The 26,908-nt window shown below is 50.4% G+C and overlaps 1 long non-coding RNA gene across 1 annotated transcript; it reads right to left on the reverse strand.

Annotated features, from left to right (window-relative positions):
* Nucleotides 1-668: 668 nt before the first annotated feature.
* On the reverse strand, nt 669-2,821 carry LOC125942663 (uncharacterized). The gene is made up of 3 exons (XR_007465295.1): nt 2,495-2,821; nt 1,547-1,657; nt 669-1,335 (listed from the first exon to the last, which is right to left on the reverse strand). It is a non-coding gene; the product is annotated as an uncharacterized LOC125942663 (long non-coding RNA).
* Nucleotides 2,822-26,908: the final 24,087 nt, after the last annotated feature.

Here is a 26,908-nt window from a genome sequence, read left to right on the forward strand (position 1 = left end):
AAGCAATCAGGTGACGCAGGCATCTACTGCCGCAGTCAACACAGCAACATGGATTACCAAGCATGTTAGCATTAACTCCTTTCCAGCCTGCACGTTTCTTTTCTTTGGAGGGCCGCTAATGTATGGCTCACACTTGGTGCCCCAATTTGTCTCATTATGTACAAGTCGGTTTCGTGGGCATCACCTTCGGCAGCCACTTTTGCGGGCCACTCCACCCAGGTGGCTATGAACTTCATACACCTCAGATCATGTAAGCACGTATGCTGGTCTATGTTCATGCCAAATTGCAGCTGACGAAAGCCACAAGCAAAATTTGCACATGGCTACAGCAGGAAAGGACAGAACGGGGAGCACCAATCACGGTGCGTGTAAATTGGGAGTCTATGTTGCTGTGCGAACTGCAGGAGCAGGTGCTTACCTCGAGAGACTGCTTCCCAATGCAACTTACCAGGTCCCCACATCCGAGAAACGTTACACGGCGACCACAACCAAGTGGGACAGCAGCGAAACCAGACTCTGTAATCAATCACTTCAGTGTAGCTAGTCTGTGCTACACTGAAGGTTATCGAACAAGGCAAGGCTACACCCAGGCTATCGAGCAAGAAGAGCAATGCTGAATGAGATTAGGAATTAAATATTGCAATCAGAAAGCTTGCGTTCATGAAACAAGCCACTCAGCTCTGCAAGCACTGAAGGCCAAAAACATTAAGAAAAGTCGAATGCTACATAGCACACGGCGCAACGGTTAATGCAAGACGCATGCCGATGCTGCATCGGCTATTTCTGGAGAGGAATTGCACATGGCAACATATACTAAGAAATACTGCTACAGATATGGTATGCTACTAGACAGTGAATGGTATTAAGTATGAGCAAAGAATCGGCTGACCTTTATGTTTGAATGAGGAAGAAGAATTATCCCTAACAAGAGTGGGGAATGAAAAAGCTTGCATGTATAGAAAAAAATGTATACTTGGCACAAATGAATTTGACATGACCGGGAAGCTGATTAAGGAAGGGCATACTGATGGAACTCTTTTGGCCAGCGTCGTCCGTGCTTGTTCAATGGTTGCAGGTGCATCTCAACATGAATTTCTAGAAAGTCTTTGTTGAGGTACCTGGATGACTCGGCCAATATCCGTGCTGGTGGAATGATGGCTGAGGCTCTTTTCAGTCTTGACACAGTCCTCCGTAGACTTGATATTTCATCCAGATACTTCTGCGTTCGCTTCTTTGTTTGTGGTGTAAAATCCTTGTAAATTCGGCTCCAGCCCCTTCCTGTCAGGGTAGATGGGGGCTCCTGTGATGAGGACCATGGTGTGCTTGGTGCAGATTCTGTTGGGGCAGAACAGTAACACACGAGATACACCACAGATTAGCCAAACTCATGTAGTGTTTTCTTTTGTGTTTGAACCAATTATGCTGAACCGTAAATGTGGAAAACCATTCATATCATCTGCTACAAACAAATGACATGTATCTCAAGACTAGCGAGCCCATACAGTATATATTCAGCATACTTATTTCTGAACTCGGTGTTGTTTACCTTGTAGTAACAGCCAAAGTCCACACAATGGCCTTGTAGCAGGAAGTAGCTTGTCTTTGGTGTGTGTGGAGTGTGTTGCTTTACACTGGTGCCATCCTCTTTACTGCATGTCTGGAACAGAAATTTTGATCGCATCAGAAATTGAAAAGGCACAATTTTGCAATGTGAAATGCAAGAAGGTGAGACATATATATTCTAATGGTTTTAGACTGCAGAACACATGCAAATGTACACTGTTCTAGGGTGCTTCATCAGCATGTTAATTAAATATTGGTACTGTCCATAAAATTTGTCTGCTTAAATACAATACGTGTCAACACCTTAAGTATTATTAGGATCACAAATGAGAACATTTTGCGCCCATTTATACACTAGAAGGGATCACACTGCTGGTTTCACAAGCAAATGCAAGACAAACATGAAGCTATTAGAACTGCTGCATTCTTTTTCTGCACGAACCTGATGCACCACTTCATTACTGCAAAAATAAATGTCCCAAGGTAAATCAAACGGAACAGCAAGAACACTTGGAACCAACAAGTACGAAATATGGGTAAATGATCATGCGTGCAACTGTTTAATACATTAAATTCAGTACTTTCACTTCAATTTACGAAAGGGTTATCCGGTTTTGTGGACGAAAGAAGTTGCCGGCGGAATCGAAAAAAAAAAAGATATATATGTTGATAAGGCTACTCAGTCGCCTACGGCCACGGATACAACGAGATGAAAAATGTGACGAGCCTTCCGATATCGCTCTCTTTTTTTCGTGATTGTGTTTGCATAACGACGGCCTCGCAACTAAAGATTTATTTCGGAAACAGCAACGCAGGGTCCTGACTGCCCATATGCAATGCAGGATCTAGTTCGTCAACTTGTCTCCGCCTGTAAGTTAACCAGACGAATAGTACATAACGATTCAAGCAGCAGCGATGTTAAACGACTTACCGGTATTGCCATCCTCAGTCGCAGCAGAATCCGGCTCCCGTTTCGATGCATACTTGTTCCGCATGGCTCACGATCAAAACGTAGCTTTCGGGCTTACATCTCTGCTCGCAAACCCGTCAATTCACCCCAAGTTAAATAACGCGAGGTGTCGAAGCGCAATAAACTGGTTTTAGCACAAAATAAGCAACCAGCATAAGTGTACGAACCAATGAATCCATGCTTGCCGTGTACGCGAAAATACCGGTAAAAATTTTAAATTCAGGCCAGAGGTCACGTGAGAGATCGATGATGCTGAGCGTTATTTTGCGTTTACAATGGCAAAAAAAGAACAGAGTACAATCTGTTCAAAAAATAGTACAATCTCTAATTAAGAATAATAATTTTGTACTCTTTGTCAATTAACAAAAACGCTTCGATAAGCGCAGGAGAAAGTTAGTAGGTTAAAATTGCGCTTATTACGGCGCCTCTAGCGGGAGCTACTGAACTCACTTAGGCATATTTTCGAGGGGATGTACTATGCCTGTTTATGTGCCTGTTTATGTACTATGTCGCCCTCTGTGGCCATTTGGTGAACTCGCGAGTTTCCGGGGCCTGCTACGGCACTGGCGGACGGTTAGCAGTCGGTATATAAGGCACCCTGCAATGCAGTTTGGCTGTACATGTCGCGCCACCTAGCAGCGGCGGTGAGCACCCGCGAGTAGGCCCTCACCGCCACAGCGCTCAGGCGCGCCTGAAAGCTTCCTTTTCAGATTTTTCAATGGATTCACCGCGACCACTCGGCAGCTCCTCCGTGAGAAGTGTGAACAAAAATAACGTGCGCATATACTGCTGCTTTAGGTATTTTCACAACCGCGAAGGGGATGTCGGCAACAAATTGTGCCGCTTCCCTTCGAGGCTGTGGGGAGAAACCCGCTGGCTGAAGGTGGATCGTCGTGGTTCGGGCCGTCAAGTAAGAGTCGCTCTTGCGAATTTCTGTTGAACTATGACGCAAACGCAAAATTAAAAAAAGAAAAAAAACACAAGGCAGCATCCATGAAAACGCACAATAAAGCGACAACTGCATAAACACGTACGCGTGATCTGATTCCCGCTGTTGTAAATTGGTTTGGATAATTGTTGAGCTAGTCTCGCTCCAAAACAAATGCGCAGTGGTTGTTATGTGTCAAATCTAGCTTCGTAAGCGCTCCGCGTTGGACCTTTGTACGCACTGTAGTTCTTGTTGTACATGAATAAGCCAACGTGCAGCTCCTTTCTGCGCCTGGATCAAGACGCGACTGCTGAAACCGGGCTCATTCATGCCGACGTTTTCTCGCGTTTAGAACAACATAAGTAAGGCTGGAGTGCACCACAGCACACATCGAGTATTCACAAAATAGCACTTCTCTCGCGCACGCTAGCACACATTTGTTCAGTCTTGGTGTTGCTTAGTGTCAGCTGATTGCTCTCTGTTATGTTTCACCGGTGATGACCTCTCACACTGGAGCCCGAATGACAACACCAGAATATGCTCGAGGCACTTTGTCAACGGAGAAAAAAGCGCCATAAAGAATCATTCAAGTTACCTTCCAACTCACCAAAACCTCGACAAATGTGATAAGCAAGGCACGCTCGAAGTATACTGAAGCTACAAATGAAAGTTAAAAAACGTCTACGGCCGTATTTGCCCACTTAGGCGGAATAAATTATTTATTTGTTAACTTACTTTGAGTTCGGCGTCGTAAACGTGCTTTATTTGTCGTGACAAGAACATTGCTGCAATGTCCGTCCTGTTTACTTTTTTGACACGAAATTGTCGTAAAGTTGACGCCCTTCCTCGAGTGTCGGTGGTCGAAAATGGGCCTCAATGTTTTCAATTGCCTTAAAAACCACAGTTTAGAACGCCCGACTTGTTTCAAATGAGCGCCGCAGAAGCATGTCTTCGTAGAAGTGGCCGCCTCGGTGTTTCGCGGAACTGACACAGCGGCGCTGACGGCTGAGCCGATCGCTGCGCCGCCTGACCATTGAAGGGAGCCTCCGGAAGTATGCAGTGTTTTGAGAAGCGCGTTGGCGATGACGAATGTCACGTGACCTTTCCAGAAGCACTCGGCGAGGAGGGGAGACCAGCCGACGAGAGAGTAGTGAAGGAAAGAGCGAAACGAGCGAGGACCGTTTTTCGATCATCAAACGCGTGTAACTCCGCTATTACGGCACCATTTCGAAAAATTCTCGCGGCTACGTGTTCGTTGTAGACTCGTGCACAACTGCAACACCACAACTAAATTTCGACCTCTGGGTGGTTTAGGGGCCCTTTAACGACAAGAGGTGAACGTACAGTTTACGTCCTGGTCTTCATTTGTGCTAATTAGTGTAGTCATGAAAATGTCGCCCATGACATCCACTTCAGTGCATTTTCTGAGCGTGTATCATTAGCACGTCAATAAAAAGAGGCCAATGATCTGTTGTGTTCTAATAGAACTTCATTTCTTTTCTTTTTTTCTTTTTTTTGTCCTTGTGTATGATGGCATGACCGCCAGTATCGCGCGTGCACTCAAGAGAGAGAGGAAAAAAAACGAAAGGTACGTGCGGCAGTTTTGTGGATCTTTCGTATGATTTTTGTATTGTACTTCAAGAAATGATTTCTACATTCATTTTGCATGGCGTTACAGCTTACTCATATTATAGTGAACGTACGTATGTGAATAAATGATTAAAGTTGAAACATAATGTACAATCATTTTGTGTTATTAGTTTGACAAAAGATGATCCACAAAAACGGACAACCTTCTGTAATGACGATGAAGTTACATATTTTTTTTCTGAAATAAGTACGTCGCATTCTGCCTGTCACAGTATCATAAGCATTTTATCCCCATATCAGAAAAGAAAGCTTCATTACAACTAAAAATTCACGCTTTTAATATATGCAAAAATATTCTCTAAACATAGCGAAAATACCAATAACACGGTTATTAAATTATGCATTTATCGTTTATTTTTCAAAGCCACATAACTATACAATATGCATAACACAGGTTACACGTTTAAGTGAACCGGTGAGCCGTTCAAGTGAACCGGTTCATTTCAGTGAGCTGAGCCGTTCCGAGCCGCTCACTGAAGTGAGCCGTTTTGCCCATCTCTAGCCAGTGAGTATGAGTGCAGATGAGTGCCGATGAGTGCGAGTGTCAGTGAGTGTGAGTAGAGGTGAGTGCAGATGAGCGCGAATAAGTTCCAGTGAGTGTGACTGCAGATGAGTCCAAGTGTGAGTGAGTGCAAGTGAGTGCGAATGAGTGCCAGTTAGTTTGAGTGCGAGTGAGTGCCAGTGAGTGCGAGTGATTGCCAGTGAGTTTGAGTGGAGGTGAGTGCGAGTGTGAGTGTGTGTCAGTGGGAGTGAGTCCTGATGAGTGCGAGTGCGACTGAGTGCCAGTGAGTGTGAGTGCAGGTGAGTGCGTGTGCGAATGAGTACCAGTGATTGTGAATGCAAGTGATTGTGGGTGAAGGTGAGTGCGAGTGTGTGTGCCAGCGAGTGTGAGTGCAGATGAGTGCGAGTGAGTGCCAGTGAGTTTGAATGCAGGAGAGTGCGGAGTTCCAGTGACTGAGTGCAATTGAGTGCAAGTGAGTGAGAGTGACTGCCAGTGGGTGTGAGTGAGTGCCAGTGAGTATGAGTGCAGGTGAGTGCGAGTGTGAGTGGAGGTGAGTGCGAGTGATTGCCAGTGAGTTTGAGTGGAGGTGAGTGCGAGTGTGAGTGTGTGTCAGTGGGAGTGAGTCCTGATGAGTGCGAGTGCGACTGAGTGCCAGTGAGTGTGAGTGCAGGTGAGTGCGTGTGCGAATGAGTACCAGTGATTGTGAATGCAAGTGATTGTGGGTGAAGGTGAGTGCGAGTGTGTGTGCCAGCGAGTGTGAGTGCAGATGAGTGCGAGTGAGTGCCAGTGAGTTTGAATGCAGGAGAGTGCGGAGTTCCAGTGACTGAGTGCAATTGAGTGCAAGTGAGTGAGAGTGACTGCCAGTGGGTGTGAGTGAGTGCCAGTGAGTATGAGTGCAGGTGAGTGCGAGTGTGAGTGGAGGTGAGTGCAGATGAGCGCGAGTAAGTGCCAGATGAGTGTGACTGCAGATGAGTCCAAGTGTGAGTGAGTGTAAGTGAGTGTGAGTGCAGGTGAGTGCGAATGAGTGCCAGTTAGTTTGAGTGCGAGTAAGTTCCAGTGAGTGTGAGTGCAGGTGAGTGCGAGTGAGTGCGAATGGAGGTGATTGGGTGTGTGAGTTAGTGCCAGTGAGTGTGAGTACAGATGAGTGCGAGTGTGACTGAGTACCAGTGAGTGTGAGTACAGATAAGTGCGAGTGAGTGTGAGTGGAGATGAGTGTGAGTGCAGGTGAGTGCGAGTGTGTGTGAGTAGAGGTGGTTTTGAGTGTAAGTGAGTGACAGCGAGTGTGGCTGCAGATGTGTGCGATTGTGAGTGCCAGTTAGTGCGAGTGCAGGTGAGTGCGAGTGAGTGCGAGTGAGTGCCAGTGAGTGTGAGGTAGTGCCTGTGAGTTTGAGTGGAGGTGAGTGCGAGTGAGTGCCATTGAGTGTGAGTGGAGCTAGGTGAGTGCGAGTGTGAGTGAGTGCCAGTGAGTGTGAGTGTGAATGAGTGCCAGTTAGTGTGAGTTGAGGTAAGTGCTAGTGAGTATTACAGATGAGTGCGAGGGAGTACCAGTGAGTGTGAGTATAGATGAGTGTGAGTGAGTGCCAGTGAGTGTGAGTGCAGGTGAGTGCGAGTGTGAGTGGAGGCGAGCGTGAGTGCCAGTCAGTGTGAGTGGAGTAGAGTGGGAGTGAGTGTGAGTGCAGAGGAATGCCAGTAAGTGTGAGTGCGAGTGAGTGAGCATGAGGGGATGTGAATGCGAGTGTGAGTTAGTGCCAGTGAGTGTGAGTGGAGGTGAGTGTGAGTGCAGGTGAGTGTGAGTGTGAATGATTGCCAGTGAATATGAGTGCAGGTGAGTGCTAGTCAGTGTGGGTGAAGGTGAGTGCGAGTGTAAGTGCAGGACAGTGTGAGTGAGTGCCAGTGGCGGAGTGCATATGAGTGGAGGTGAGTGGGAGAGTGAGCGAGTGGCAGTGAGTGTGAGTGCAGATGAGTTCGAGTGAATGCCAGTGAGTGAGTGGAGGAGAGTGCAGGTGATTGTGCGTGGAGGCGAGGGCGAATGCGCGTAAGTGCCAGTGACTGTAAATGCGGATGAGTGGAGGTGAGTGCGAGTGAGAGTGCAGATGAGTGCGAGTGGGAGTGGAGGTCAGTGCGAGTGAGTGTGAGGGCAGATGAGTGTGAGCGTGAGTAAGTGCCATTGAATGTTAGTGGAGGTGAGCGCGAGTTAGTGCGAGTGCAGGTGAGTGGGAGTGCAGATGAGTGCGTGTGTGATTGAGTACCAGTGAGTGTGAGTGCAGGTGAATGCGAGTGATTGCCAGTGAGAGTGAGTGCAGATGAGTGTGAGTGCGACTTAGTGCCAGTGATTGTGAGTCCAGATGGGGTCGAGTGTGACGAGTGCCAGTGAGTGTGAGTGCAGGAGAGTGCGGAGTGCCAGTGACTGAGTGCAATTGAGTGCAAGTGAGTGAGAATGACTGCCAGTGGGTGTGAGTGAGTGCCAGTGAGTGTGACTGCCGATGAGTGGGAGTGAGTGCAGGTGAGTGCAAATGAGTGCCGGTGAGTGTGAGTGCGAGTGAGTGCCAGTGAGTGTGAGTGCAGGTGAGTGTAGGTAAGTGCGAGTGTCAGTAAGTGCCAGTGAGTGTGAGTGGAGGTGAGTGCGAGGGCAAGTGGGTACCAGTGAGTGTGAGTGGATATGATTGCGAGTGAGTGCCAGTGTGAGTGCAGGTGAGCGCGAGTGTGGGTGCAGAGGAGGGCGAGTGTGAGTGCGAGTGAGTGCCAGGGAGTGCGAGTGATTGCCAGTGCGAGTGAGTGCAGATGAGTGCGAGTGCAACTTTGCGCCAGGGATTGTGAGTGCAGGTGAGTATGGGTGAAGGTGAGCGTGAGTGTCTGCTAGCGAGTGTGAGTGCAGATGAGTGCGAGTGAGTGCCAGTTTGTGTGAGTGCTGGAGATTGCGGAGTGCTAGCGGCGGAGTGCAGTTGAGTGCAAGTAAGTGAGAATGACTGCCAGTGGGTGTGAGTGAGTGCCAGTGAGTGTGACTGCAGATGAGTGGGAGTAAGTGCAGGTGAGTGCAAATGAGTGCCAGTGAGTGTGAGTGCGAGTGAGTGCCAGTGAGCGTGAGTGCAGGTGAGTGTGAGTGGAGGTGAGTGCGAGGGCAAGTGGGTACCAGTGAGTGTGAGTGCAGATGATTGCAAGTGAGTGCCAGTTAGTGTGAGTGCAGATGAGTGTGAGTGCCAGTGAGTGGAGGTGAGTGCTAGTGAGGGCCATTGAGTGTGAGTGGAGCTATGTGAGTGCAAGTGTGGGTGAATGCCAGTGAGTGCGAGTGGAGCTAGGTGAGTGCGAGTGTGAGTGTGCCAGGCAGTGCCAGGCAGTGTGAGTGCAGGTGAGTGCCAGTGAGTGTGCTTCATGTGAGTGGAGGTGAGTGCAAATGTGAGTGTGTGTTAGTGAGTCAGAGTGCGGATGAGTGCGAGTGTGACTGATTGCCAGTGAGTGTGAGTGCAGATGAGGTCGAGTGTTGTGAGTGCCAGTGAGTGTGATTGAGTGCCAGTGAGTGAGTGGAGGTGATTGCGAGTGTGAGTGAGTGCCAGTAAGTGTGAGTGCAGGTGCGTGTGAGTGTAGGTGAGTGAGTGCAGGTGAGTGCAAATGCGAATGAGTACCAGTGATTGTGAGTGCAGGCGAGTGTGGATGAAGTGAGTGCGAGTGTGAGTGTGTGCCAGTGACTGAGTGCAAATGAGTGGAAGTGAGGGAGAGTGAGTTCCAGTGGGTGTGAGTGAGTGCCAATGAGTGTGAGTGCAGGAGAGTGCGAGTGTCAGTGACTGAGTGCAAATGAGTGGTAGTGAGTGTGAGTGAGTGCCAGTGAGTGTGAGTGCAGATGAGTGCGAGTGTGAGTGGAGGTGAGTGTAGATGAGCGTCAATAAGTGCCAGTGAGTGTGACTGCAGATCAGCGTGTGTGTGAGTTAGTGCCATCGAGTGTGAGTCCAGGTGAGTGCGAGTGAGTGTGAATGGAGGTGATTGCCTGTGTGAGTTAGTGCCAGTGAGTGTTAGTACAGATGAGTGCGTGTGTGACTGAGGGCCAGTGAGTGTGAGTGCAGGTAAGTACGAGTGAGTGTGAGTTGAGATGAGTGTGAGTGCAGGTAAGTGCGAGTGTGTGTGAGTGGAGGTGAGCGCGAGTTTGAGTGAGTGAGTGCCAGTGAGTGGGAGTGCAGATGAGTGCTAGTGTGAGTGAGTACCAGTGAGTGCCAGTGAGTGTGAGGTAGTGCCTGTGAGTTTGGGTGGAGGTGAGTGCGAGTGTGAGTGAGTGCCAGTGAGAGTGAGTGCCAGTGAGTGAAGGTGAGTGCGAGTGAGTGCCATTGAGTATGAGGGGAGCTAGGTGAGTGCGAGTGTGGGTGAGTGCCAGTGAGTGAGTGGAGCTAGGTGAGTGCGAGTGTGAGTGAGCGCCAGTGAGTGCGAGTGTGAGTGCCAATGAGTGTGAGTGGAGGTGTGTGTGAGTGAGTATTACAGATGAGTGCAAGTGAGTGCCAGTGAGTGTGAGTACAGATGAGTGTGAGTGAGTGTGAGTGCAGGTGAATCCCAGTGAGTGTGAGTGCGAGTGAGTGAGTGTGAGGGGATGGGAATGCGAGTGTGAGTTAGTCCCAGTGAGTGTGAGTGCAGTTGACTGCGAGTGTGAAGGAGTGCCAGTGAGCATAGGTCGGCGCACTCACTCATGAGTGCACTCACTCACACACTCGCACTCATTTCAAAGGCGTGAGTGTGAGTGCGAGTGAGGGAGTGTGAGTGCCAGTGAGTGTGAGTGGAAGTGAGTGCGAGTGAGAATGAGTGCCAGTGAGTGTGAGTGCAGGTGAGTGGGAGTGCGAGTGAGTGCCAGTGAGTGGGAGTGCAGGTGAGTGCGAGTGAGTGCCTGTGAGCGTGAGTGGATGTGAGTGCGAGTGCTAGTGAGCGCCAGTGAGTGTGAGTGCAGGTGAGTGCGAGTGCGAGGGAGTGCCAGTGAGTGTGAGTGCAGGTGAGTGTGAGTGAGTGGAGGTGAGTGCCAGTGAGTGTGAGTGGAGGTGAGAGCCAGTGAGTGGAGGTGAGTGCCTGTGAGTGTGAGTGTAGCTGAGTGTGTACGTGACTGAGGCTGCGAGTGTGAATGTGGTGAGTGCTTCTGGGTGTATAGAGGTGAGTGTGAACGTGAGTGTGAGTGCAGGTGAGTGTGAAGATGAGTGAGTGCTTGTGAGTGGAAGTGAGTGTGAACGTGGTGAGTTCTTGAACGATAGGCAGGGGTGATATCGGTTCACCTTGCTTGCGGAAAAATGGAGGCACGTTGTGTGTACAAGCTCACTCGCGGTGATGACTTATCGTGCTAGCAGATTGTGCACGCCAAGATAGAAACCACTTACTGAGGTCGTAATAATCCGAGGTTCAGGCATGAGTGAGACAATGTATAATGAAATGAGCAGATATATTATATTGCGATAGCAATTATATAGACACTCCAAGCGAACTTCTGCCATGGTCATGGACGTTGTTGTGAGGTTCCGTATGAATTCCAAACACGGCAAAATCGTCGCCGCGTGCCGGCGGTACGCTGCGTGTGCGAGTGCAAGCTTGCGAGGGTCAGCCGACACTTGCTGCTCAATCTCGCGCGCGCGAGGGAAAAGGCGGAGCGGAAGCGCGCTGCTTCTGTCGCGCGTCAGGCAAGGGGGGGGGGGGGGGGGTCACTCAATCTCTCCCTCTATTTCCCCCTCTCTTGGCTCAATCCAACCGAAGGGGAGCTTAGCGAGCATGGGCGGCAAGCATGCACACGTCTAATATCAATGAAAGAGAGATGGACAGAGAGAGGTTGGGGCTGACGTCAATGTTTATGTCACCATGAATAAATTGAAAGGAAAACTTTCGTCGTGCTAGTTTTGCTCTACTTTGCAGTGTTAATAAACCAGCTCTCTTTAATAACTCAGTCAACGAATCCGTTAACTTGTATTTATTAAAACAAAACCTTATTGCCTTTCTCTGCATCCCTTCCATTCTTGCAATGAGTTCTTTTGTGTTGTTGCGAATGTCGATGGTCCGAGCGGCCACGAAGGGTTGCATGTGTGGTGCCGTGCCAGGTGCCAAGAGGAGGAGTTATCCAGAGAGATTAGAAAATTGTTTTATATACACTGTACATGGTATATTGCAAGATGGGCTCCATGATATTGGAGCCGTCTACGTGCTAACATCTTTGCATGTGGTAGCGTTTACATCTCCGAGCGTTCTCCATGGTCGAGCGTGCTCTACATCGTCAAGCGTGCTCTACATGGTCAAGCTTCAAGCGTCCCTTTTTAACCCATCTCATTTCCCCCTTTCACTCGTGGAGGGAGTTCAATGGGGTTCTTTTAGGCCAATCACAGTCTTTGATCAGGTGGCCATATCCCGCACGTGATGTGTCGTCGTTTTCCCGGGACTGCCAGACACGGGCCCCTTTCAAGATTCGCCTCTCCATAGAGGTCAGTTCGCGGAACCAGGCAGGGCGGTGGCTGTCTCGAAAGGGCGCCACGTTGGCGCGTAGCAGTCGGCGCCGGGCGTCGTCGCGGTTCGGGCGGCGCTGGTAATTCACGGGACCGCACCAAGGGGCGACGCGGCCGTTTAGCGACGCATGAGATACCAACGGCTAATCCCTCAGTCCCAGGTGACAATTCTCGGCCGCGAGAAAGGGTGCCAGGTGGGCGCGTCAGAGTCGGCGCCGGCCTCCTTTGTCCCGAGGGACCACCAGACACAACAGCACCCCCGCCGCCAAACATTGCATCAGGAGGACGAGCTGCTCAGCGTGGCTCGGCCGAATTGCTGTGGCTGGTCAGCAGGCTCATCCATGGGTCTGGAGGCGAAGCTCTCCGGAACACGGCTTTCCGTCCTGGAATTTCCCAGGTACACACCGCTCGCACGGACTCGATGTTCCTGGGGATAAGACGAACTCGACAGGGCAACCATTGTCAAACCACGCCCAACGCTGCAAGTGCCCTCTGCACAACCCTCGAACTGCCAGACCTGACTCAAGCAAATCATACTTGATAACTAAAGTTCACGCTCTCAAATAAAGCGGAACGAAGTACGTATCTAATGGCGACAAGTCCAAAATTAGACCTCGATTTCAGTTGCTGTTAAGACAACAGCTTCTATAGAATACAAGAATTTCAATGTAGGCAGGTGAAGGAAAGGACCGAAGAAGCTAACAGAAGCTCAAAGGCTCCGTTTCCAAATCTTTTGTAAAAGCGACTGGGGTAAAGCCCCCTTCCCCTTACGATGCTTTTCGAGGCAACTTATACCTTTAAAAAAAAAAAAAAAAAACGTCCGCGGTAGAAAAGACCACCACGGGACCACTCAGATGGTGCACAAAACAAAACACCGAAGGCAACACATTTATATGCAAGAATCTTACGCATGTAAAAAAAAAACACTGAATAAATCAACATGACAAATAAATGGTGTAGCAGCACACCAAAATACCCTGAGTATAACTTTCCTCGGGTCAGAAGGCACGGCTGAGACCATCGGCGTTAGTGTGCAGCTTGCCTTTCTTATAGCGAACCACAAAATTGTGTTGCTGAAGTGCCATGCTCCAACGGAGGAGACGGCCGTTCTTTGAGGACATATTGTTTAGCCAAGTTAAGGGGCAATGATCGGTTTCTACAACAAACCGGGACCCTGCAACGTAGCACGCCAGTTTCTGAATTGCCCATACGAGGCAGGCGCATTCTTTTTCGGAAGTGCTGTAGGCTTCCTCCCTGCCGCTGAGCTTGCGACTCAAGTACAAAACGGGCCGTTCTTTACCCTCGGCATCCTCCTGGCAAAGCACTGCTCCCAGGCCACGGTCACTCGCGTCGCATTGGATGACGAAGCCCTTTGAGAAATCTGGCGCCATGAGAACGGGTCCTTCACTCAATGCCTGTTTTAGCTTCTGAAACGCTCGCTCTTTCTTCGCATCCCATACGACGTTCACGGGTTCTGTTTTTCGGAGGGCGTCAGTGAGAGCGCTAGCTAGATTAGAGTAATCTTTAATGTAGTGTTGATAATACCCCGCTAAGCCCAGAAAAGCTCTCACTTCGGTCTTGGTAGTCGGACGACGATAGTCAACTACAGCGACTACCTTCAGTTCGGACGGCCTACGTTGGCCGCGCCCGACAACGTGTCCTAGGTAGCTGACCTCAGCGCCGCCTAAGTGGCATTTTTCTGCCCGCACCGTGAGCCCTGCCTCCTGCAACCTTTCCAGCACAATCTGAAGGTGTTCTATATGTTCCCCCCAGCTGTTGGAAAAAACGGCCACATCATCAAGATAGGGAAGAGCAAATTCTGATAGTCCGCGCAACACTCGGTCCATTAGTGCAGAAAAACAATACGGAGCGTTTTTCAAGCCAAAGCTTAACATTACCGGACGAAACGTTCCCAGGGGGGAGATAAAAGCAGCGTAGCGACTGGCGCGTTCCGTCAGAGGGACCTGCCAATAACCCCGAACAAGATCTAGTGTAGAGATGCACATCGAGTTAGACACAGTCTCCACTCTTTCCTCCAAGTTCGGTATGGGATACGTCTGGTCCACAGTGACTGCGTTTAGCCTCCGGTAATCCACGCATGGCCGAGGGTCTTTACCCGGTGCCTCTACGAGAATTAATGGCGAGGTGTAGTCACTCTCGCAGGGAATAGCCACCCCCAACTCGCACATGCGCCTGACCTCTGTATCCATAATCTCCCTCTGCCTCGGGGACACGCGGTACGGCTTGCTTCGAATTGGCTGATCACTTGACAGTTCTATGTCATGCTCAACTACTGTAGTTCTCCCTGGCCTATTGGAAAACACTGTCTCAAAATTCTGAACCACAGTCTTTAGGTCATTTTTCTGCTCTTCATCGAGACCTTGGTCTCTGCCTATCTGCTCCAGTAAACCCTTTATGGCGGGCTTCTCAGCATCTGCCAAGCTTGGAATTTCCGCACTTTCCTCTACCGGCATGTTTAAAGTCAAATTTACGATAGCCTGGCGTTGTACGTACGGTTTCATGAGGTTACTATGGAAAATTCTGTTTTGCTTCCTCCCCAGTTTGACTTCATAGTTGGTGTCGGACAACTTTGACACCACTTTTGCTGGCCCCTCCCACTGTACTTCAAGTTTGTTTTTCTTAGAGGGACGCAGCAGCATTACCTCCTCGCCCACGTTAAACGTACGCTTTCGGGCTGACTTGTCGTAGTATGTCTTTGACAAGACCTGGGCAGCTTTCATGTTGCTCTCTACGAGATCCCTCGTCTTACCGAGTCTCTCTAAAAGATCCAGCACGTATGCGACGACGTTGGGATCCTCTCCGTATCCTTCCCACGACTCTCGAAGCAGACGCAAAGGGCATCGCAAGCCGCGTCCGTAAACAAGCTCTGCGGGACTGAAGCCGGTGCTTTCGTGAGGGGCTGACCTAATAGCAAACAATGCTGCGGGCACGCAGGCCTCCCAGTCACACTTATGCTCAAAGCAAAGAGCTCTCAAAATGCGCTTTAATACGGAGTGCATTCGTTCGACCGGATTCGACTGCGGATGGTGCACCGAACTATGCACCAGCTTTATTCCGCACCGCTCAAGAAACGTGGTCGTTAGGTTGCTAGTGAAAACGCTTCCATTGTCACTTTGAATTTCGGAGGGAAATCCTACCCGAGAGAATATAGACAACAAAGCGTCGACGACCGCAACCGAATTTACCTCCCTTAAAGGAATAGCTTCAGGAAATTTAGTTGCGACGCACAACGCGGTTAACACGTAGCGGCAGCCGGACGGTGATTCAGGTAATGGGCCGACAATGTCGATCACAAGCCGACGAAACGGTTCTGAAATAACTGGTACCAACCTCATGGGTGACTTCCATTTGTCAGTGGATTTGCCTACTCGCTGACACGTATCGCATGAGCGAACGAACTCCTCTACGTCCTTCCAACAGCCGGGCCAGTAGTACTCCTGAGCTAGCCTAGCTTTGGTTTTCTTGATCCCGAGGTGGCCGGCCCATGCATTGCCGTGCGCGAGATCCAGGAGTTGTCGGCGATACTTTTCCGGTACTAGGAGCTGATCGTATACGCGACCCTTGGTATCGGTATACCTTCGATACTTAATATCGGAACTCTTATAGAACGAAATGTTCTTCTTTGCCATCCCCTCTTTAACATGTTCCTGTAGGGAATTTAGGGACGAATCGGCCCTTTGCTCAGCGACAAATGTCGCCTTATCAACTCCAGTAAGTTGCTGCCAGGCATTTGACGTAGGAGCTAAAACTGAGCCTTCCTCACGTTCTGGACACTCAGCGTGCCGGCCAGCGGTCTTCCCTCTATCGCCATGCGTGTCTTGACCTGCATCCGCTGACACGCGCGACTCGCCGCTGTCCTCTACGGATTTAGCCCCGGCGCTTACTGCCAGTGGCAGGGGCGACTCCTCTGGTTGCGTGAACTCTAGTTTTTCAGAAAGTTCACGCGCCTTAGAACGCGTGAGGGCCATGAAAACGACTTCGTTTGAAAACGACTGCCCTCGCTCTTTAAGAAGTTCAGCAGACTTATTTGAAAATAAGTAGGGAAAATTCTCTGACAAATTTTCCGACACCGCCGCCTCGGTGTACAGTTGGCCGAAAGGGCCTTCGAGAACTACTCTGGCTACTGGCAGGCAGACGCTCTGCTCTTCGGCTACCTGTCGGATCCAAGCGCACTCTCCGGTAAAATCCCGCGGAGAAACGCAACTTGGGTGCGCGACATCCATCGTTGCGGCCGAGTCGCGGAGCACCCTTCTCCTTCTGCCGTTTACAAGCATTTCCTGCGTGTATGGCTGCAAAAGTCGCACGCTCTCGTCTGACTCTCGTATCCTTGCAAACACCATTTTCTTTTTGCAATTCCTGGCCATGTTACCTTCCTCTTTGCAGTTGTAACATACAACTGGTCTCGGCGCATCAAACGTGCGGTTCACATCAGCAGACGGCTTTGAAATGCCCGCTGCTTTCGACTCCCTGTCGTGCCCCTCTTTCGGCTGCTCCTGCACGCGTTGTTCCTCCTTTCTAAAATCTTTACGCGGCGGGAACCTTTTTCCTTCGGACCTCCTAGGCCCAAATTCCTTTTTCTGGCCTTTCTCAGGCTGCGCTACCCTTCCGCGCAAATTCCTACGCGTTTCGTACTCCTCCGCAAGCTCAGCAGCTTTGCTCAAGTTAATCTCTGTGAGCCTGTCTTGGAGCCACAACCTCGTCTCCTCAGAAATGCCCCTGTAGAATTGCTCGATGGCGATGCATTCTATCACTTTATCGTGGTCACTATAGACTTCCGCACTCTTAAGCCATTCTACCAGGTTAGCCTTAATCTGATAGGCGAAGTCCTGATGCGATTCATTAGCTTTCCGTGCATGCCTAAAACGCTGTCGGAATGCCTCTGTTGACAAACGGTATTTGCGCAACAGCGCCCCTTTGACCTTGTCATATGATTCAGCATCCTCTTTACTGAGTCGAGCTATTACATCGGCGGCCTCGCAGGGAAGAAGTGTTAACAATTTTTGCGGCCAACTTTCGGAAGAGAACCCAGCCTTCTCGCATGTCCGCTCAAAATTTACAAGAAAGAGTGCGATGTCCTCGCCAACTCTGAACGGTTGCAAAAGGTCTTTCATTTTTATGTTTACAGACTCCCGCATAGTGGGAGCATGGCGTTCGGCGGACATCCGAAGTTCCAGTTCTTTCAATTTTAATTGATGTTCTCTCTCGGCAGCTCTCTCTTTCTCCTCACGTTGGGCAGCTCTCTCCCTCTCCTCCTTTTCGAGCTCCTGAGCAGCGGTCTTTCTATTTTGAATAGCCTCATGAGCTTCCTGGGCCTCCTCGACCGTCACCTCCTCTGCCTCGATAAGCGCGAGGATGCTTTGTTTCCGCTTAGCGGGCCCAACCGCAATCCCCAGTTCCTTGCAAATTTCAAGGAGGTCCTGCACTTTGAACTTGTCCATACTGACACTGCACTCCGCCTCGTTTACCCTCTGCTAATAACTAAGCAGTCAAACCACCCAATTCTTGGCTGACCGAACAAAGTTACAACCCAATGACAAAACATCAAAACCTACTAACAACAAAGTGAGCTAGCTAGGTCTGGCAATACGAGAGGTAAACTTCAGGCACTCACCACATTCGGGTAGCTGACGTTGGCTGATCCCACCGCTGCCACCACTGTTGCGAATGTCGATGGTCCGAGCGGCCACGAAGGGTTGCATGTGTGGTGCCGTGCCAGGTGCCAAGAGGAGGAGTTATCCAGAGAGATTAGAAAATTGTTTTATATACACTGTACATGGTATATTGCAAGATGGGCTCCATGATATTGGAGCCGTCTACGTGCTAACATCTTTGCATGTGGTAGCGTTTACATCTCCGAGCGTTCTCCATGGTCGAGCGTGCTCTACATCGTCAAGCGTGCTCTACATGGTCAAGCTTCAAGCGTCCCTTTTTTAACCCATCTCATTTCCCCCTTTCACTCGTGGAGGGAGTTCAATGGGGTTCTTTTAGGCCAATCACAGTCTTTGATCAGGTGGCCATATCCCGCACGTGATGTGTCGTCGTTTTCCCGGGACTGCCAGACACGGGCCCCTTTCAAGATTCGCCTCTCCATAGAGGTCAGTTCGCGGAACCAGGCAGGGCGGTGGCTGTCTCGAAAGGGCGCCACGTTGGCGCGTAGCAGTCGGCGCCGGGCGTCGTCGCGGTTCGGGCGGCGCTGGTAATTCACGGGACCGCACCAAGGGGCGACGCGGCCGTTTAGCGACGCATGAGATACCAACGGCTAATCCCTCAGTCCCAGGTGACAATTCTCGGCCGCGAGAAAGGGTGCCAGGTGGGCGCGTCAGAGTCGGCGCCGGCCTCCTTTGTCCCGAGGGACCACCAGACACAACAGTGTACGGAAACCAAATAATATTGGCGTGCTCCAGCACTGTTCGAACAAGCATTTTGTAGGCCAGCAAATTTTATCTGGGGGCGCAAGACGAAGGTGTCTTCTCAGAAAGAAGAGTCGGTTTAGTGCTCAGCATGCACAGATTTCCACTTGAGGTTATTTTGTTAACATGGCTTTCCCATCGGAGAACGTATGTTGAAGTTACACCTAAATATTTATGCTGAAATGCGCAAGTAAGAGGTGTGTCATTAATAATTTTTAGTAAACACAGATATCTGTTTCTTTCTTACTGTCAGCGTTACTGATTTTTGGGCATTTTTGGGCATGCCACTCCTGACACCAAGAAAAGGCAGAATTTTGTATATGGTGATTATCACTGTGATTAATTTAGCGGTAAGAAATACAATAGTCAGCAAATAGACAGATGTTACCATGTAATCGGGAAGGCAAATCTTTTATGTAAATTAAAAATAAAACTGGGTCCAAAACACTGCCTTGCGCACTCCCGATGGAACAGGTGCTAAATTGGAAGCTTCGTGATGAATATACACGAATTGTGAGCGGTATAGATCGGCACAGTGACTCATGAGTGCACTCACTCACACTCGCACTCATTTCAAAGGGGTGATTGCGAGTGAGTGCCAGAGAGTGTGAGTGTGAGTGGAGGTTAGTGCGAGTGTGACTGGAGGTGGGTGCCAGTGAGTGTGAGTGCAGGTGAGTGCGAGTGTGAGTGAGTGCCAGCGATTGTGAGTGCAGCTGAGTGCGAGTGTGAGTGAGTGCCAGTGAGTGTGAGTGCAGGTGAGTGCGAGTGCGAGAGAGTGCCAGTGAGTGTGAGTGGAGGTGAGTGCGGGTGCGAGTGAGTGCCAGTAAGTGTGAGTGGAGGTGAGTGCGAGTGCGAGTGAGTACCAGTGAGTGTGAGTGCAGGTAAGTGTGGGTGCGAGTGAGTGCCAATGAGTGTGAGTGTAGGTGAGTGCGAGTGCGAGTGAGTGCCTGTGATTCTGAGTGGAGATGAGTGCGAGTGTGAGTGTCTGTGAATATGAGTGGATGTGAGTGCGAGTGAGTGCTGTGAGTGTGAGTGGAGGTGAGTGTGACCGTGAGTGAGTGCGGGGCCTGGAAAAAATTATGGTGAGTGAGTGTGAGTGAGTATTCTCCCACACTGCCGACCTATGCCAGAGAGTGTGAGTGCAGGTGAGTGCTAGTCAGTGTGGGTGAAGGTGAGTGCGAGTGTGAGTGCAGGAGAGTGCGAGTGAGTGCCAGTGACTGAGTGCATATGAGTGGAGGTGAGTGCGAGAGTGAGCGAGTGCCAGTGAGTGTGAGTGCAGATGAGTTCGAGTGAGTGCCAGTGAGTGAGTGGAGGAGAGTGCGAGTGATTGTGCGTGGAGGCGAGGGCGAATGCGCGTGATTGCAAGTGACGGTAAATGCAGATGAGTGGAGGGGAGTGCGAGTGAGAGTTCAGATAAGTGCGAGTGGGAGTGGAGGTCAGTGCGAGTGAGTGTAAGATCGATTGAATGTGAGTGGAGGTAAGCGCGAGTTAGTGTGAGTGGAGGTGAGCGCCAGTTAGAGTGAGTGCCAGTGAGTGTGAGTGCAGATGAGTGCGAGTGTAAGTGAGTACCAGTGAATGTGAGTGCAGGTGAGTGCGAGTGAGTGCGACTGATTGCCAGTGAGAGTGAGTGCAGATGAGTGTGACTGAGACTTAGTGCCAGTGATTGTGAGTGCAGATGAGGTCCAGTATGGCGAGTGCCAGTGAGTGTGAGTGTAGGTGAGTGTGAGTGCAGGTGAGTGTGTGTGCAATTGAGTGTCAGTGATTGTGAGTCCAAGTGACTGTGGGTGAAGGTTATTGCGAGTGTGAGTGTGTACCAGTGAGTGTGAGTGCAGATGAATGCGAGTGAGTGCCAGTGAGTGTGAGTGCAGGAGAGTGCGGAGTGCCAGTGACTGAGTGCAATGGAGTGCAAGTGAGTGAGAATGACTGCCAGTGGGTGTGAGTGAGTGCCAGTGAGTGTGCCTGCAGATGAGTGAGAGTAAGTACAGGTGAGCGCAAATGAGTGCCAGTGAGTGTCAATGCGAGTGTTAGTGCCAGTGAGTGTGAGTGGAGGTGAGTGTGGGTGCAGTTGAGTGCGAGTGTGAATGAGTGCCAGTGAGTGTGAGTGCATATGAGTGGAGGTGAGTGCAAGTGATTGTGCGTGAAGGCGAGGGCGAATGCGCGTGAGTGCCAGTGACTGTAAATGCAGATGAGTGGAGGTGAGTGTGAGTTTGAGTGAGTGCCAGTGAGTGTGAGTGCAGATGAGTGCGAGTGTGAATGAGTACCAGTGAGTGTGAGTGCAGGTGAGTGCGAGTGAGTGCCAGTGAGTGTAAGTGATTGCCCCTGAGAGTGAGTGCAGATGAGTGTGAGTGCGACTTAGTGCCAGTGATTGTGAGTGCAGATGAGGTCGAATGTGGGGAGTGCCAGTGAGTGTGAGTGCAGGTGAGTGTGTGCGCAATTGAGTGCCAGTGATATTGAGTGCAGGTGAGTGCGAGTGTGTGCCAGTGAGTGTGAGTGCAGATGAGTGCGAGTGGGTGCCAGTGAGTATGAGTGCAGGAGAGTGCCGAGTGCCAGTGACTGAGTGCGATTGAGTGCAAGTGAGTGATAATGACTGCCAGTGGTTGTGAGTGAGTGCCAGTGAGTGTGATTGCAGATGAGTGGGAGTAAGTGCAGGTGAGTGCAAATGAATGCCAGTGAGTGTGAGTGCGAGTGAGTGCCAGTGAGTGTGAGTGCAGGTGAGTGCGAGTGTGAGTGAGTGTGAGTTCTGATGAGTGCGAGTGTGAGTTAGTGCCAGTGAGTGCGAGTGCAGGTGAGTGCGAATGAGTGCCAGTTAGTGTGAGCACGAGTGAGTGCCAGTGACTGTGAGTGGGAGTGAGTGTGAATGGAGGTGATTGCGTGTGTGAGTTAGTGCCAGTGAGTGTTAGTACAGATGAGTGCAAGTGTGACTGAGGGCCAGTGAGTGTGAGTGCAGGTAAGTGCGAGTGAGTGTGAGTGGAGTTGAGTGTGAGTGCAGGTGAGTGCGAGTATGTGTGAGTGGAGGTTGTGGGGATTGAGGGTTTCGCCGGCGCCATTGTGCGGGTTTTACCTTTTCCTGTCTGTGCTTAGCCGAGTCAATACGCCTTAGCGAATTGGACTCGCCGCGTTATGTCTGCTAGGCATAGTGACCTTTGTCCTTTGTTAGTGTGTCGGGCTATAAGGGGTGCCCACTGGCCCTCTGCCTCGACACACCGAGCCCCGCGGTTGGCGCATGCCTGCGCATCAACCGCGGTCTGGTACCAGCTCGAGGAAACAATAGACAACCACGTGTACACTCGGAAAGCGTTTATTACGACTGCAACTAACACTTCGAGCAGGCCAGTTAGGTATAGGTGACATCGCTGAGGGTCCCCTCGAAGAGAATAATACACTAGGTAAAGATAGGCTTCCGACTTACCAACTGGGGAATATGGGCGGCCGCGGCGATTGCCGCGGCAAGAACGCGGTTGACTAACCACGTGCGGGAATACGGGAGCGGCGACGGAGACTTCCGCCGTCGCCGCTTGCTGGGGACCAAAAGAGACTCGGGCGATGTCAGCGGGATATTAAGTAAGTAAGTAAGTAAATTTGTTCCTAGTCCCTTTTGACGCAGAGCAGGCGCTTTAGGCGCCACAGGAAAAAATATATAGTCTATGTTGTCTTACACAGTTCACTTAAGTTTTCGGTTCGTGTACCGTCAAGTTTCACCACAATTTCGCGGAAAAGCACCCCCGTTCACCAGTTTTGCGAAAAACACCACGCCAAGACGAGCCAAGCCAAATTTTGTCGTCGCCGACGAAGCATCAGCTGGGTCGCATCTCGTAGCTCCTTGGTCACTGGCACAGGGGTAGATCTGAATGTGCCCCACGCAAATCCTGAGGAAGGATCGGCGAGGGCTCCCCTGCTTTCCGCGCGGCCGTCGTCTTCGCATTGATTCCAAGCGGTGGCGTGCCGGTGTGCGCAGTTGGTGGAGGAGGTGTGTTGGGTGTTATCCCGGTCGGGCTGCTTTCGCTTTGTCTGCAGAGCCGTTCCCACCGCAGCAATAGGCTCTTCGTTGGCTGGATCCGATCGATTTGTGCTTCATTCATTTGACCGGACAGGCCCAAGAGTTCGGTCAAACTTGGCGATGTTCGGGGTTTATCATGCAGGCATGGGCAGACCTGTAAGACGTGAGCAATGGTTTCTTCGGGGGCACCGCACAAACGGCATGAAGGGTCCGAGTCGAACACAGTCGTCGTTGTTGAGTGGCCAAAGATCCTGTGCGAGCTTGGAAGAGTAGTGCGCTCGGTCTGTCGCCCCTGTAGTACGGTTCACTGCCAGGTTCCAGTTTATGTTTCGCATAGCACGACAGACTGTTTTTCTTTGCGGTCGCTGTGCGCCATATGTGTGGGCCTGTCTGTGTTATATATTTGTTCACTTCTTTACGCCATTCGCTTTCATTTTTGGTTTCCTGTAGCTTTGGGTTTGGGCCGAATTTTGTTTCGATGGAGGCGAGTCGTTGCATCCCGAGGGTCTTTATGCCCTTATACCGCAGGTGTAGGTATATTCGGCGGCTGTAATTGGCTTCGGACATAAATTTCAGTCTGCCCATGTATTGCAATTTTGATCTTGCTTCTCGAATTTCAAGCGTTGACCAACCCATTTCACCTGTTATTGCGGCATTGGCTGTGAAAATGTTTCCTCCCAGTAGCCATCGCCCAAGTTCGTTCTGGTGCCGGTTTAGGCATTTTATTGTCTGGGTCGGGTATGTTAATGTGTCCATTGAGTATGTTGTTGCTGGGACTGCGAGTGTTTTCCATAGTGTGCGACCTACTGAATAAGGGTTGTACGAATGTCGGGATAGGTGCCATACTCGGCCTTTTAGACGGTTCGATTTCTTGATTGTCGAATTAACTTGTTTTTGGAGGTAGTCTTTCTTGTCCGATATTTCAATTCCAAGATATTTATAGGTTGTTGTCTTTGTTATTGAATTTCCTTGTAGTGTGAATGTCATTCCTTCAGTGTTTGTGTTTAGACTCATCCATTGCGTTTTTTCTGTGTTGAACTTGAGGTAGTCCTCAGCCGCTACTCGAGAACAGATATCCAGAAGGTCCTGTAGGTCTGTTGCCGACTCAGCTAGAAGCACAATATCGTCAGCGAAAGCCAAACACGAGATTTTTGTGTACACCTCTTGGTGGTCTGTTGTTATTGTGGATAGTCTCACTCCGGGTCCCTCATCGTTTAGTGCTCTCAGTAGGTTGTTTATATAGATGTTAAATAGGGTCGGTGATAGAGGACATCCCTGTTTTAATCCAGCTTTTAGTTTCACTTTCTGAGATTTAAATCCATGTACTTCATAAACTGCTGTGCATTCATTATAAAGTGCTTTCAGTACTTCAATAAATTCCTGGTCCAATTTCATGTTTTCAAGCTTTTCCCATAGTTTGGGATGCGGTACAGAGTTGTAGGCTTTTTCTAGATCTAGGAAGGCCAGATAGAGTTGCGATTTTTCCTTGTGCTCCATTTCGATTGTTTGGGTGAGAGTGAAAATGTGATCACTTGTTCGTCTTTGTGGGAGGAAGCCATTTTGTGATTCACTGTACAGTTTGTTCTTTTCACAATTTCACAATCTGACATGACCCGCCCGGTGGCGCTGCTAGCGCTTGCGATTCCCGTGCGCCGCCCGCGGAAGGAAAGTTTCCTCTCTCCCAACTCTCCCTAGCGCGCATGCATCTGCCGCGACGTTCGCTGCGCGTGCGGTGGTCATGGGACCCGCGGTTTCCCACATCCCTCCACCCTTAAATATTGCCTTACGGCGGAGAAATTGCTGGAACGACGGCATTGACGAAGTATCCGGGCAGATGCGATGGTAAACTCCGGCAGGAAATGTCCGAATCCACGTTGATAGGCAGCACAGTCCTGGGTGGCGGCCGCCCACATGTGGCAGCCGTCACAGTGGTTGACGATGACGGGGGCTGAAGATGGCTTGCCCTCAAGATGCGCGCCGCAATGTCCACCCGGGAACAGCGGGTCAGAACTTTCTCGAAGCGGCGCGCGCGCCGGCACGATGAACCTCGCACCGACGCATCCTCGTGGGAGTGTATGATGGTGGGCCTCCCTCATTGTGGCTGCCAGGTGTTACTGCATCGGGCCGCGAACAGGGAGGGGCCTCCGCTGCAATTTGAGGCCGAGACAGCAGGCAGGGACGTGGACGATGGCAGCAATAACAAGTCCAGGCGGCTTCACTCGTTCTGCAAAGTCGCTCAAATGCACTCCACAAACACTTAGAATTAAGGCAGTAGAGGCCGCCGCAGCGTCGGCCGTCTGACACGATGCTGAACCACCTGTCTACCGCATAGCTTTATGCGGCAACGAAAAAACAATCCAGTTCGTTTGAATGAAGTTATTGGCTTCGACCGAATTTTTCCGGTCCGATCCAGCGTGAAAGTGGGCGATGCTCGTATGAACAAAGCGCTCTATGGTCCCCCGAGATTTCGGTTATTCCGCCCGCAAAATATTGAATCCATCTGAACAAAATAAGCTTTCTATTTCGAACGAGGTTTTTCCGCTCGGGCGAATATAGTAGAACTAGCGAATCCGGTTGCACCCGCTAATTGTCCCGGCATGGTCGTCTTCGAACTTGCGACCGGCAGCTCCGCAAAGCCTTAGGCCTAATCGTGTCCATGACAGATACCAATGCCACAAAAGACCCATAAAGGGTTCCAACGAGCCGCCGTGAGGAGATGCAGGCCTAGCTAAGTGGTCCCCGCTCACTGCTCAACCCGCAGCTTCCGAGCCGACTCCTGGGACTGCGCCCCGCTGACGTCCTAGCCAGCGTTTCCGGCGCCCGGTTCCCAGAGCCAAAGATACAGAAAGGAGGCTATTTACATATGTACAGGGAAAATCGGCCACCGCGTCGGCTGCTGCACTCACTCGCTTCGGGCATACTCTTTGGAGAAAACTCGCTGTAAATCTCAGCGTCTACACGAGTTCGGCGACACTGGCGCAGCGTTAACTTGCCCTCAAGAAAGCACATGCCCTATCTAGCTAGCAATCACGCCTTTGGTTGAGGCCTAACGCTGGTCCGGACAAAGCCTTCTTCGCACCGAACCGATCGTCGTCCCGTTTTCCAAGAGCTTGCCCCACGTTGGCAACGCCAAATGTCGGGATATGGGGGGGATTGCCCACGGCACCCTGCCTCGACACACCGAACCACGCGGTTGGCGCGTGCCTGCGCATCAACCGCGGTCCGGTACAAGTTCGAGGAAACAATAGACGAACCACGTGTACACTCGGACAGCATTTATTACGACTGCAACTAACACTTCGAGCAGGCCAGCTAGCTATAGTTGACATCGCTGAGGGTTCCCTCGAAGAGAATAATACAGTAGGTAAAGAAGGGCTTCCGACTTATCAACTGAGGAAATACGGGCGGCAGCGGCGTTTGCCGCGGCAAGAACGCGGTTGACTAACCACGTGCGGGAATACGTGAGCGGCGGCTGAGACTTCCGCCGTCGCCGCTTGCTGGTGACCAAAAGAGACTCGGGTGATGTCCGCGGGATCTCACGTGACCCACCCGGTGGCGCTGATAGCGCTTGCGATTCCAATGATCGGATTCCCGATCATTGGAATCTGGAAAGGAGTAATGGTGCCAGCGCTAACATTCGCAAATGCCATTATATGCTTAAAATCGGATATATTGGCGGGTTTGGAAGTTAACCAAAGATCAGTAGGCCGGTTGGCTTTGGGAGCACACGGTAATACGACAAATGAGGCAGTGCATGGAGACATGGGTTGGGCCTCTTTTGAAGTCAGAGAAGCACAAAGCAAAATTAGTTTTGAAGAAAGGCTCAGGAACATGGATGAAAATAAATGGGCGGCTAAAGTGCACAAGTATCTCTACATGAAAAGCGTGGACACAGAATGGAGGAAGAGGTCAAGGAAGTTGGCAACCAAGTACAGGATAATCGAAACTGTAAATAGACAACCAGGGGTCATCAGAAAGAAAGTGAGAGAAATAGAGACCGTGAATTGGATGCAAAGAATGGAAACGAAAAGGACAATGGAGATTTAAAAGAATGAGAAGAAAGAAATTAGAAGGGAAAATCTGTACGATAACACAAAGGGCAGTGCCTTGCTATTTGAGGCTCGAGCCGGTTGCCTAAGGACGAAAACATATCGGAACAAATATTCGGAACTAGATGAGACATGTGTATGCTGCAGTAAAGATCCAGAGACCACTCAGCACATCCTAATGGAATGCGACGGGATCCACCCAGCGAGAACCGTAGGTAACGTGCAACTCCTAGAAGCGCTTGGGTTTAAAGTGGAAGGAAACATAAACAGATCAGCCGTAGAGATCAGCAAGAGACGATTAGAGTACTGGTGGAAAAAAAGCAGGGAAAAGATGGATACGACCTGATCTCTTAAAATCATAGGCAGCGGTAC

Source organism: Dermacentor silvarum, chromosome 1, assembly GCF_013339745.2.
Source record: "Dermacentor silvarum isolate Dsil-2018 chromosome 1, BIME_Dsil_1.4, whole genome shotgun sequence".
Classification (NCBI taxonomy): Eukaryota; Metazoa; Arthropoda; class Arachnida; order Ixodida; family Ixodidae; genus Dermacentor; species Dermacentor silvarum.